This window comes from Pimephales promelas, chromosome 18, assembly GCF_988280905.1.
Source record: "Pimephales promelas chromosome 18, fPimPro1.hap1.1, whole genome shotgun sequence".
Classification (NCBI taxonomy): domain Eukaryota; kingdom Metazoa; phylum Chordata; class Actinopteri; order Cypriniformes; family Leuciscidae; genus Pimephales; species Pimephales promelas.
Genome location: NC_142786.1, coordinates 23,534,766 through 23,548,420, shown reverse-complemented (window position 1 = coordinate 23,548,420; position 13,655 = coordinate 23,534,766).

Below are 13,655 nucleotides of genomic sequence, written 5' to 3'. Positions count from 1 at the left end.
GACAATAGGATAATATAGCATCAGATTTTTATTTAAACTATTCTGTTCGGTTTCCAATGGTTTAGGTATTCTACCAATTGAATATGGTAGAATATATTTGCCATGAGTTAGCTTGTCAACGATAAAATATACATAATTGTCTCTTGTAATAAAACAAAACTACATGCATTTTGCTAAATAACATTGTTTTGTTTGTTGTTTATTGTTGTGATTTGCTCTGCCTGACTGTGCGGATAAATATGGTTAACCTGGTTAGGGTGACCATATTTTGATTACCAAAAACCAGGACACTCGGCCCGGCAAACAGATGGGCCTACTCAAATGATACTCGAAGTTTACTCAAAGATACCTTATTAATTTCAATACATTTAAAGTAGGTTATGCCTCCTCTGTATGGATATACAATTGTTATATTGTTATATTGTTATTTAAACAGGACTTGTCCTTGGAAAACAGGACAGTTGGTCACCCTAGTTAACCTACTGATAAATAATGATATGATTTCAGATTATAATCTAGATGTGCTGTGTTTGACAGAAACCTGGCTAAAACCGAACGATTACATTACTTTAAATGAGTCCACCCCACACGATTATAGTTATAAACATGAACCTTGTCTGAAAGGGAAAGTAATATCTCCAAACCCACTAATCAGAGGTCCTGTACCATCTGTTCCTGTGGTTCACATTCATGCACGTACACACATACATTTTGCTCATGCAATTGGTTCAACAAAAAGCTCATCTCTTAAATCACTTAGTTTACCTTAATAATCACTATACGATTAAAATTTCCCCAACAAGAGTAACATTTCAATTTATCTGTTCAAATAAATACCTTACTCACCTGTTGAGTAATAAAATCACCATCTCTGCGTCACTTATAAAACATTTAAAATCCATCAGTTCTCGCCATCTCCAAAAAGCCAAGTCAATGTTGGTTCTTGTTTTATTACGAGCGTTCTCTTTTGCCAGCAGAATCTCCCGTTCAACGTTTTTTTTTTTTTTTTTTTTTTTTTTTAAATGGGTGATTACCCAGAGGTTTGATTTATACCTAGTTAGGACAATTAACCCATAGCACTTCCACACCACACACATGTACACGTCATACTCAATATTCAAATTGTGTTAATTTTGAACAAAAAAAACTTTGTTGTTTATGTTCATTATTGTTGTAGTATTATGTGCTTTAAATTAGGTAATTTAACACTATCATCTTGTGTCACTTTGCTGTTGCGCGTTCATGTGTTTTGAAGACATTGGACTTGGAGAGTGCTCCAAAGCTAGCTTGCTATTGCAAGCCTTTCCGAGATTGCCTACCCTACATTTAAGTTCACTTAGATTAATTAAAATGAACTGTATGAGCCTCTGTTTGCTCTTCTCTGGTGCCTCTCTCTCTGTGCAATAATGATGATGTCTCTCTGATTCTCATGAGCGCCTTCTCTTTTCCTGTCCTTTTGATCTGCGGTTTCACAGGTCAGGAGGCATGCTAAGAAATCTCACTTGCAGTGAGGGTCATTTGTCAGACACCAGAGAACATGAGCTCATTACCACTGAACTTCACAGCGACGGTGCCCCAAGTGCCTTCCGAGTTTGCCCGAGAGTATACCAGACATGTACTGAAAGCAAGTACTCCACAGCTACAATACTTCAACATTAGATAAATGTGAAGATAGCAATACATACATTGTTTTGTTGTATTTTGTTTTATCATTTCTATTACAGGATGTTTGTATGTCTGTTTTCTGTGAATGCAAACATGTATTTCTCATCTATAAAGCACTTAGTAAACACCAGTGTTGTCGAGACCACCTCACTCGAGTCCGAGTCGAAACCGAGACCAGAGAGAGTCGAGTCCGAGTCAAGACCGAGTCCATAGAGAGTCGAGTCCGAGTCGAGTCCGAGACCAGAGACGGTCGAGTCCGAGTCGAGACCGAGACCAGTGAGGGTTGATTACCTAATTTACTTTTATTTACTTAGAGAAATCCTTTATGTTTACTGAATTTACTTAGAGTTTAAAACATATGATCAGTTTAGGGTAAAAAGGCCACATAGTAGGTGGTGTTAAAAGTAATTTTATTACAATTTGTCATGCGCAGTTGCGCACTAGAAAATCACCAATCACTGGGCGTGTCAATCAATTTAAAGAAATATTTTATTAACATACATTAATAATCATGAAAAATATTTTGAATTGAACTCGCGTGGACTCGGGAATAAGTCCGAGTCCTACAAAAAAAATGTTCGAGTACGAGTCAATTCCGAGTCCAAATGCACACGAGTCCATGACAAGACCAAGACCATTAAAATATGGTCTCGAGACCGAGTCCGAGTCTCGAGTACTACAACACTGGTAAACACTGTTGGTAAAAGGTACTATATATAAAGCTTTTTTTACTTACTTGAATGGCAACAGGGTGAGTAAATAATGACAGAATTTGTAATTTTTGGGTGAAACCTTTGTTTAGTGAAAAAATCACAAATTATGCAATGCACACACACACTTTTTCGGATGTAAGATCCTTGTGAGATGCCATGCCACTATCAGATTTCGGCTTTGATACCTCTTGTCAAAGCACAGCACATTGTTTGGTTCCTCCGCAGTTCTCAGGGCCCCGTCACATAGTACTAGTGGTTAGATGCTGGGGGCCAAACAGCTCTGCCATTACCTAGCAGGACATGAGCTGGATTCAGACCAGCAATGTGCACTCTGGCATGGCACATGTAATACACCACTCACAACCATTTTCTGCATCACATCAAAGCCTTGGGGGTTGCACTTTAGGATTAGTTCATGCCATCTTGGTGACTAAGTCTTGTCTAATAGCTGTGACCTACTGTAAGAGATTTGTAATAGCTAGAGGGAACTATCCATTATCATTCCCAGTCATCTTTCCGGCTGGCACATGCCGTACTGGATGTATGCGTTCGTTCTTTCATGTTAAGTGTGATATGATTGAGATATGACTTTTTGTTGCTCTGTGCTGTGCTGGGGAGAAATTATATTCAAATAAATACATAAATGTTGTGGGGGTTTTTTAAATATTAATTTAATCAAAATTGCAGTATAAAAACTGTAATATTGTCAAATATTATAACAATTTAAAATAACTGTTTTCTAGTTTAATGTTTCAAAATGTAATTTATAAATGTAAGTGTTTAATTTTCAGCATCATTACTCCATTCGTAAGTACCACATGACCCTTTAGAAATCATTTGATGCTTAAAAAAAGAAAAAGAAGAAGAGAAATAAATTATTTTAATTAGATGTTAAATAATTAAAGTGAGATGTTACAAAAGATTGATTTTTCAAATAAATCCTGTTCTTTTGAACAGTTTATTCATAAAAAGAAAAAAAAATATCACAGTTTCCACAAAAATATTAAGCAGCAAACACTGTTAATAAGAATCATTATTAATATTTGAGCACCAAATCTGAAAGCATGTGTCATACTGTGTGGATAACATTATTCCTGCAAGGTCTGTAAAGGTATTTCCAAATAATAAGCAGTGGATAACAAAATCACTTAAGGTCCTGATTAAGAAAAAACAGTGTGCATTTCGGGAAGGTAATCTTGTTGAGTTGAATTGGTTAAAAAAAGGAAGTTAAATTTGAAATAAAAATGGCAAAGATGCAGTATAAAGAAAAGATTGAATGGCAAAATTGTAATTTGGGCTCAGCATGGGATGGTATGAAAACTGTCGTCGGGACAAAGCCTAAAAAAAAAAAAATACTAAGGTGGCATTGGAAGGGTATAGAGATGACTTTCAGCTTGCAAAAGCATTTAACGAGTTTTATGTAAGATTTGATACTTGTGATTTTGAGACTATTCGTTGTGAACAGAAAAATAATTTAACTGTTAATGGACCTATCCCTTTTACAGAACAGGATGTCATTAATAGGTTGAGACATTCAAAAGCCAGGAAAAGTGCAGGCCCTGATAATATCGAGGGCCGGTTGCTCATTCACTGTGCTGAGCAATTAGGACCTATCTTTTATTATATTTTTCAACTGTCCCTTACCAAACAAAAGGTGCCGAGATTATGAAAAAAACCTCCACAGTTTTTCCAGTGGCGAAAAATAAGAATTGAGTAGCACTAAATGATTTTAGGCCAGGTGCTTTAACTTCTTTAGTGATGAAAAGTTTTGAAAAATTGACGAAAAAAAAGAGCTTCTTAAAAAGGTGGAAGACTCACTAGATCCTCTTCAGTTTGCTCATAGGGCCAGGCGGGGGGTCGAGGATGCTACGGCTACTTTGTCGAATTTGGTACTTAAGCATCTTGAGGGAAGAAAGACTCAGGCCAGGATTTTATTTGTCGATTTTTCATCCGCTTTCAACACGATACAACCTCATATTTTAGTAGAGAAGCTGTTAAGTTTTGATTTTGATTTTAGTATTGTGGGTTGAATCCTCGACTTCCTAACTGATCGCATTCAGAGAGTAAAGGTTAATGGTTGTTTATCAGAGTTATTGTACTCATCCACAGGGTCCCCTAAGGGATGTGTGCTTTCTCCACTCCTGTATATTTTATATACTGATGATTGCAGAAGCAAGCATGACAATAGATTTATCGTAAAATTTGCAGATGATACGGCTATTGTAAGCCTTCTTGGTGCTGGCGAATGCGACCATGGCCCTGTGGTTGAGGATTTTGTACAGTGGTGCAACGATGCATTTCTGCAAATAAATGTGCTAAAAACTAAAGACATGCTTATTGACCTTAGGCATAATCAAACTGATCTGAAGAGAACAACTATCAAAGAGCAGGAGGTCGACGTGATGGAATCATATAAGTATCTGGGGTGTGTGATTGACAACAAGTTGAATTTTAATGTTAATGTGGAGATGATTTGTAGAAGGGGGCAGAAACGTCTGTACTGTTTACGGAGATTGTCCAAATTTAAAGTGGATAGGACCTTCATGATTTTTATTTTATAAATCTTATATTGAGTCGGTTTTAACCTTTAGTATGTTATGCTGCTATGGAAGCCTTGGTGTAAAGGCAAAGACTGCTTTGGTGAGAATAGTAAATACTAGCAGTAAGATTTTAGGAGTTCAGCAGAGTCACCCTACTGACCTGTACAACAGACAAGTTAGGAAGGCCCGATCCATTTTAATGGTCACTTCACATCCACTCTACTCCGAGTTTCAGTTTTTACCCTCAGGATCTCGATCTCGATTTTCCTTGGTTAGATGTAACAGGTATAAACATTCATTTATTCCTACTTCCATTTCTTTATTAAACCTGGGGTATGGGGGGAGTAGGTGGAAGGAAGTAGTTGTGTAGGTTTTGTGTGAGTATGGTGTGTGTGTGTGTGTGCTTATTCTAGTGTTATTTTGTAAAGGTATCTTTTAACTTTTTATTGTAATTATTAATGTTTTCTAAATTGTCCTTTTGTATGCTGTTTTGCTGTGAAATTAATTGCCCTTCGGGGACATATATAAATAAACATAAAATCCGAATATATAAATGTTTTGTTTCTAGTATTTTAGTTATAACACTAAATAAAGTCAATAGTTTTTTTGTTTTTGTTTTTTTTTAAAGAAAGAAGAAATAAAATACACAAAAAATGTCCGTCAACATTATCCCGAAATCAGTCAATCTGTTTGGCAAACAAGATGATTGCGTTTGTCCTTCCCCTTGGCAGATTAGAAATGTGATACAGTAAAAGCGGTTTAAGTAAAATCATTTTGGTTCAGCAGGTTTACTTGACAGGACATCCTTAATCGTTTCTTCTCACGCCTTTTTTCCTCCTGACCTTTCCACAGTCCAGGGGTGTGTAATCCAAATCTCTCTCTCTCTCTCTCTCTCTCTCTCTCTCTCTCTCTCTCTCTCTCTCTCTCTCTCTCTCTCTCTCTCTTTCTTAACAGATAAATAAATAAATATATAAAGGCTTTTTTAATCCCCTTTAGCTGAACCATTTGGGCAGCAGCCGTTTGTACATCATAGAGCTTTAGCCTGGCTCAGTGTGATGAAAAGCAGAGATAGATCTGTCACTACAGTCCTCCAGTAGATCAAGGGATTTGGTCAAGTCACTTTGCTTGATCTTTTCATTATATTTGCCCTATATTAGGCTGCATGCATTTATCTAACAAGGACACATTGAACAGATAAAAAAAGTATATATATACGTATATATATATATATATATATATATATATATATATATATATATATGAAGAGTTCAGATGCAAAAGCCTCTAAATGCCATTTGAAATTTTCTTCTTTAATGATGATTTTTATCAAACTTGTATATTTAAGTTCAGTAATTTCACTTAAATAACAATCAATAGGTAATTATCATTGCCATTTAAGTGAAATCACTGAACTTATATATATGGAGAGAAATGATATTTGTTTTTAATGACCTTACAAGTTCAATTAAACCATCAATATATATGATTCGATATCAATATATGTATCAATAATAATGTAATATATCAATATATGGATGATTGTTACATTTCGATACTTGATGTGAATTGTAAAGAGTTTAGAGTATTTGTGCATCTAACATTTTCGTTAATTGTCACGGTTGCAACAACCACTCAGATCACCATAATATCATTACAAGCACTAAACTCCCTTAATTGATCTGTAGATATACTGAACAACTGTGTAGATTTACAACAATTTATTCATAGACGTTGCGAATATATGAATTCCCTAAAAGATTCCACAATGTGGATCAAGGTTAACTTCTCCAATTTGTTCGAATACAAGATCATCTCCTTCTGTTCTGTCCTTTATGCTTCGACACACAATGGCTTAAAAATGTTAAGCATTTAAAAGATGTAACAATTAATCTTCTGACCTGTAGGCTCGAGACTCTCCCAGTGGATTTTGGCTCTTCAAAGTAATGGAAGAAGCAGTAGTTAGATGCCTACACTCCTACTGTAGTCGTATATGTAGGCCCAGTGTCACATCCCACAACCTGCAGCTGTTTACAGTATACATGTATGTCAGCATATACGTCTGAACAAGCAGGGAGTAAAAGCATGATCTAACAATCACAACATGGCACTACATACACTCACCTAAAGGAATATTAGGAACACCTGTTCAATTTCTCATTTAATGCAATTATTTAATCAACCAATCACATGACTGGACTGGAAGACTGGAAAAATTTGCCTGGTCTGATAAGTCTCAATTTCTGTTGATACATTCAGATGGTAGAGTAAACAGAATGAGAACATGGATCCATCATGCCTTGTTACCACTGTGCAGGCTGCTGGTGGTGGTGTAATGGTGTGGGGGATGTTTTCTTGGCACACTTTAGGCCCCTTAGTGCCAATTGGGCATGGTTTCAATTACACAGCCTATCTGAGCATTGTTTCTGACCATGTCAATCCCTTTATGGCCACCATGTACCCATCCTCTGATGGCTACTTCCAGCAGGATAATACACCATGTCCCAAAGTTCGAATCATTTCAAATTAGTTTCTTGAACATGAAAATGAGTTCACTGTACTAAAATGGCCCTAGTCACCAGATCTCAACCCAATAGAGCATCTTTGGGATGTGGTGGAATGGGAGCTTCATGTCCTGGATGTGCATCCCACAAATCTTCATCAACTGCAAGATGCTATCCTATCAATATGGGCCAACATTTCTAAAGAATGCTGTCAGCACCTTGTTGAATCAATGCCACAAAAGGGGGTCAAACACAGTATTAGTATGATGCTCCTAATAATCCTTTAGGTGACTGTATATATATATATATACAAAGTATATATATATATATATATATATATATATATATATATATATATTCATTTTTAATAATCTAAAGAACATTTTAATTACAGTATATAACAGTATATACAGTATACAGTATATATTCCACCAACCCTTTTCCTTCTTTTTGTGCAGTGGAAAGGTTTCAATGGATGCTAGAGATTTTTCAGAGAAAGACAAATGTCAATAAAGAACCTTTATTTTCAAGAGTGAAGGTGAAAAAAAAAAAAAAAAACACAGGCTCATTGGCAAAACCTGCCTATAACTACATTATTGCAAAACACATATCACTGCAGCGAATATAGAGACAGTAAAACAGCAACAACTTTTTTTCCTTTTCACATGATTACAGCGGCAGACTATTGATTAATAAACACTTTTTAAAATCGATTTTAACACGGCTCCTTGCTCAAATTATGTTATGACATCAAAAAGCCACAGTGCATGAATTGTAAACTAATCCATTTTGACATACATTTTTCTGACATACCAGACTATGTCAGTAGCTCATGTGGTACAGCATTGCACCTGCACTGTGGAGCACTTGAGTACGAGTTTGTGAAGCACGAGTTACAATTAAAGAGACCAAAGACATAAACAAGCTTAAATGGCACGGTTGCTTCAGCAAATGTGTGTTTTATCTCATGTTTACTTTTGTTAAAACGTGTTACTCTATTTACAAATGCAATAGGCCATTAAAAGTGGACCTATTATGCCCTTTTTTAAAGTCTTAATTTTGTTTTTGGGCCTATAGCATAAGTTTGCATGGTCGAATGTTCAAAAAACACATTATTTTTCACATAACATAGTTGCTGCACCTCCCTTCCCAGCCTGTCAGTGACACTGTTTAGTTCCTGTCTCTATGAAGCCCCTCCTTCTGAAAAGCACAATGTGCTCTGATTGGTCAGCCTGACCAGTGTGTTGTTATTGGTTAACTGCTTCGACTGTGCTTCGACTGTGTGCACTGACATAGAAAATAACTCCCTTTTAATGCTCAAACAGCAATATTACACACTAAAAAAAAGTTGGTTAAAGAACCCCTTTAACCTTTCACGGGACATTTGATTTCTGAACTGCAATGATACGTACAAAAGCCAATGGAATAAAACGGTGCCAGATTCACATTCATCTGTTTCGGATAAAACCAAACAAGTTCTCAACCTTTTTAACAGTGTCTGTAAACGAGCAAGATGCAACATAATATCAATTTGCAGAAATGTTGCCACAGGCATGTTTTTTCAATGCGCCTGTGACAACACGGTTCATTTTCAACTGTCACTTTCCTTAACTCATTCATTTATTGCTTGCAGTTGCAGACAATGAGATGTTTGGTGCCAGCTAAAGTGTTCTGCAAAGGACTCATCTGATTGCAGGCCACCCTCGGGGCTCATAACACCTGGAGGGAGCCTTGGGGCAGCTGTGTCTACAGGCCGAACCCTTACAACGGCCATGAGTCTATCTCTGCACTATATTATCATTCACGTTCAGTCTCAATTACATAAGCAAACAACACTGTACACAGTATTCAGGATGTCAAATGCATCTGTCTTAATCCTAAACAGCTAGCGAGAATAATTTAGAAGTTCAAGTTCACATTTGTATGTGTAAAATACATTCGCTGAAGGACTGTGGATCGACTGAAATGAGACATAAATGTGTTTTTTTCTGCCCATGGGCAGAATAAAAATTCAATTTATATTAAGAAGATAAGAGTAGAACTGCTTTTGTAACATTTCCCTTAAAAAAATGTTTTATTACAAGTCCATTATTGGCTTCAATGGAAAACTGGGATGTTCAGTGTTATTCTGAAGTTTGAATTATGACCTCAGAGTCTGGGTAATTTTGACATGTTATCTCATTAGCATGTATAATATATGTTGGTTCTAGCACACATACTGCATATGTTTGTATGTTTAGACACTGAAACAAACATCTTCAGAAAAATGTTGATAGCACTTTATTCCACAGTCCTGTTTCACATGTACATACTACATATTTATTGTAGTAATTACAATAACCTGAACCTATACTCTTAGTTACCTTACTTATTTTTATATTTATATTATTAAGTACACTGTCAGTATTGATAGTGCACATACTGTAAAATAAAGTGCAAAAAAAATGTGCATGCTCCCTTTAAAGTTGAATAATGAATTATTTGAACTCATGTTTTATTTTTTTATGAATATAATTAAAAGATTAATTAAAGATGTTAAACACATCAAATTCATTTAACTAGAGTTTAATTAAGTTAATTTGACATAATTACAGTTTTGTAATGATCACTGTGTGATTTCTGGATCCACATATATTTCACATATACTTCAATTTCATACTTGATAAGCTTTCATCATAAATATACAGTATTCAGCCATACAAAAGGTGCAAATGATTTTAATTTCATTAGGCCCATCTGGATTTCATTTACACATCATTTTGCAATTAAAACATCTTTCTCAGTCAAAGTTTCTGCATCATGTAGTTATAAATGATATTTGAGATTGTTTTCTTTGCAGTTTCAGATAAAGTTTTGAAAGTATAAAGTCTCGGTCACCCTATTGTCATTCGAAACCTTTTTGAGGAATGTTTTGTTTGTTTGTTTTTTAAGTCAAAAACATTGATTTATATATATATATATATATATATATATATAAAAGTGAAAAAAACACGTAATTTCAAAAGCAGTTGAACGTAGCGTTGTCATGCTTGCTACAACATCTTTAAATGTAACCATATTCTTACCAGTGTCATGATATAATCCACATTTGACCCAAAATCGAGTTTAAATGGACATACGTGCATAATGTACAGTAACAGTGGTCGATACGCGTTCTTCCGACCATTAATTAGAATGACCAAATTGCGTTTCATATTGACAGATGAATAGGCTACGCTCAGTTTATCAAATACGCTCAGTTTAGTAAATGTCTCTTGCAAACTATGAAGAGACAATGAAACAATACACTGACATGGCGATGCTAGACTGATACTTTATTTACACAATCCTACCTTAATTTTGTCGGATATGAGCTGCATTTTATTACAGATATGAGCTGCATTTTATTGATCATCAGCATCAATAGACATCAATACGCCTTATTCACGGCAGCGCCATCTTTGATTTTTAATGAGAATGAAAGCGAGGCTGTGAGGGATAGACTTGCATCTCTTCAATGGGCTGTACTTTTATTTAATGTGTTTTCGGATTGTTCAGCTCATGAAACACTGGAAAAATATCTTTCCAAGACATTTCAGTTGACAAAAAACTCCCTACAATGTAAGCTGTGGAAAATTGTAAGTAATCTTTATTCAGCTTTTTACAGCGGATGCCATTGGAAACACCGTCACGGTAAGTCTATCCCTCACAGCCTCACTTTCATACCTGTCATGGCGCTGCTCTGAATAAGGTCTATAAGAGAGACTGGTAATCTCTCTTATGATCAAACAGCCCTGGTAAGATCATTTTGTTTCTTTACTTGAAGATGATTGTGATTCATTGGACAGCGACGATATATATATATATATATATATATATATATATATATATATATATATATATAGCTTTGACTTATACAAAACCTCTTTCAGCATCTAAACGGGCAAGTTTGCACACTCCCGCTAAGAGCATTTCTGTGTTTTACTTGAGTTTCTCCATTCTTCAGGGGTATTGAAACATTTGTGATGTTCAGCATCCAAAACACTCTTCCCCACCATTCAATGATGGGAGAGAAGAGACGCAAAAGTGTCTTTTTGCCCTCAAGTTGCTGCTAAAGTGGATTGCATTGCACACGTCATCCTGCAACTAGCAACAAGGACGTGGAAAACATTCTATAAAAACCATCTCAACGGCTCGAGGTAAAAGCATACTTGAGTGACAGACATTAATGGGAGGTGTTCTGCATGATGCTGTCACTCAAATGTGCTTTTATTCCCAGAGTTTTCCATGCCGCTTGAGTCGTAAGGGCAGAAAGCAAAGCTGTTCTGCATGTTACACGTTACACATGCTATAAGTGGCATCAGCAAGGCGCAAATGCATGTTAAAGAACTGCCCCTTTGTGCTGATGAGGTTCTTAATGCAGATCGGGCATGACACTTGACTCTGGCCTCTGGATGTTTTCCAGCGCATTATCAGCTTTATTCACTCTCCCAAACACTGTGTCTACATTAACCTTGGAACGGAAGGAGTCATCCAAGCATATCAGGAGCAGCAGTGGGCAGAAGATAGTGGGCAGAATGAATCCTGCATTGAGAAACTAATGCAAAATCAAGCCTGTGTGTATTTATAATCCCATTTCCTCCAGGTGGATTATTAAAGGGACAAAAAGCCATCAAATTGAGGTTTAAATATGATGCTTATTTATTTTGGCTTCTCAAATAATTCTTAAACCATGTATTGTACATAAAATGGCCCGGATAAACCGCTCTAGTAGGCCTGTCATTGTGGTCAATCGACCTAATTACAATTATTTGAGATTTCACACATATTTTGCCAAAAAAAAAAAAAAAAAAAAAAGTTGTAATGTATACACACAAAGATATTCAAAGGTCTTCCTTCACATGAAATTAAAGCCTTTTTTTGGGAGGGAATGAAGTGATATAACTGGCCTGGTATCATAATAGGAGGGGTGAAAAAACTAATGAAACTCTCTAGTGTTTTGTAAATTAAATAAAATATTTAAACAAAACTAGGCTCCATCATTGTGTCAAGCAAGCGAAGGCAAGCCAATCCAAATAACATCAGTTTATTCCTGAAGACGAAGGGAGTATGCACACATCAGAGTGATTCAAACAATACCGGAAACCAGACAGAGCACAAGCAGGAACTAAATACACAGAGATAATTAACAAATGACTAACAGCTGCGTTGAAGGTGATTGGTGTCCATGGTGACTAATCAGTGGCGGGGAAACACAAAAAGGGAAGCACATGTGAGAAGTGATTAATAATGCCTTATTAATAAATTATTTAGTTATTGCAGTTATTTTGAATAACTAATACCCCGCTAAATGAACTGCATTGTATGTAGATTAGTCTTGCATTATTAACATAAACACATTAACTACTGTCAATAATAGAAATTATTAAAAATAAATTTTACATTTTTTTTTTTCTGCTGAATGCTTTACCGTAATTTGGCTGGAGACTTTGCCAAAGTTGGAGATCTCAGAAAACTATGGAGACTCCAAAGGAATATGATGGTGGAAAAAAAAATAAATCTAATGAGATGGGAGGAAATAAATCAGTCAATGCTTTTGGGTTATCCTACAAATATTTTGCGTTCGCCCCAAGCAACCACAATGTTTCTCTGTGTAACGCAAAAAGTATTGACAATACATTTTTCCTCCATCTAATTTTTTTCCCTTCACCATGTCCCTTTAGGAGCTCCGTAGAAAATAGTTTACAATTTGAAATTACAAGTTCTGCAGGGACGTGCAGATTTTTACCAGTTGGACTACGGTAAATTACGGTAAATGTGATGGTAGGGGAAAAAAATCGAATGAGATGGGAGGAAAAAAAATCAGTCAATGGTTTTGGGTTATATGACAATTTTTTTTGCGTTCCCATGAGAAAAATTGCGTTCGCTTGCCAAACGTTTTGCGTTCCCCCAAGCAACCGTAATGATTCTCTGCGTAACGCAAAAGTATTGACAATTAATTTTTCCTCCATCTTATTTTTTTTTTCCCTTCACTTTGTCCCTTTACGGGCTCCGTAGAAAACAGTTTACAAGTTGAAATTACGAGTTCTGCAGGGACGTGCAGATTTTTACCAGTCGGACTACGATAAATTACGTTAATGTGATGGTAGGGGAAAAAAAAATCGAATGAGATGAGAGGAAAAAAAATCAGTCAATGCTTTTGGGTTATATGACAATTTTTTTGCGTTCCCTTGAGAAAAATTGCGTTCGCTCGCCAA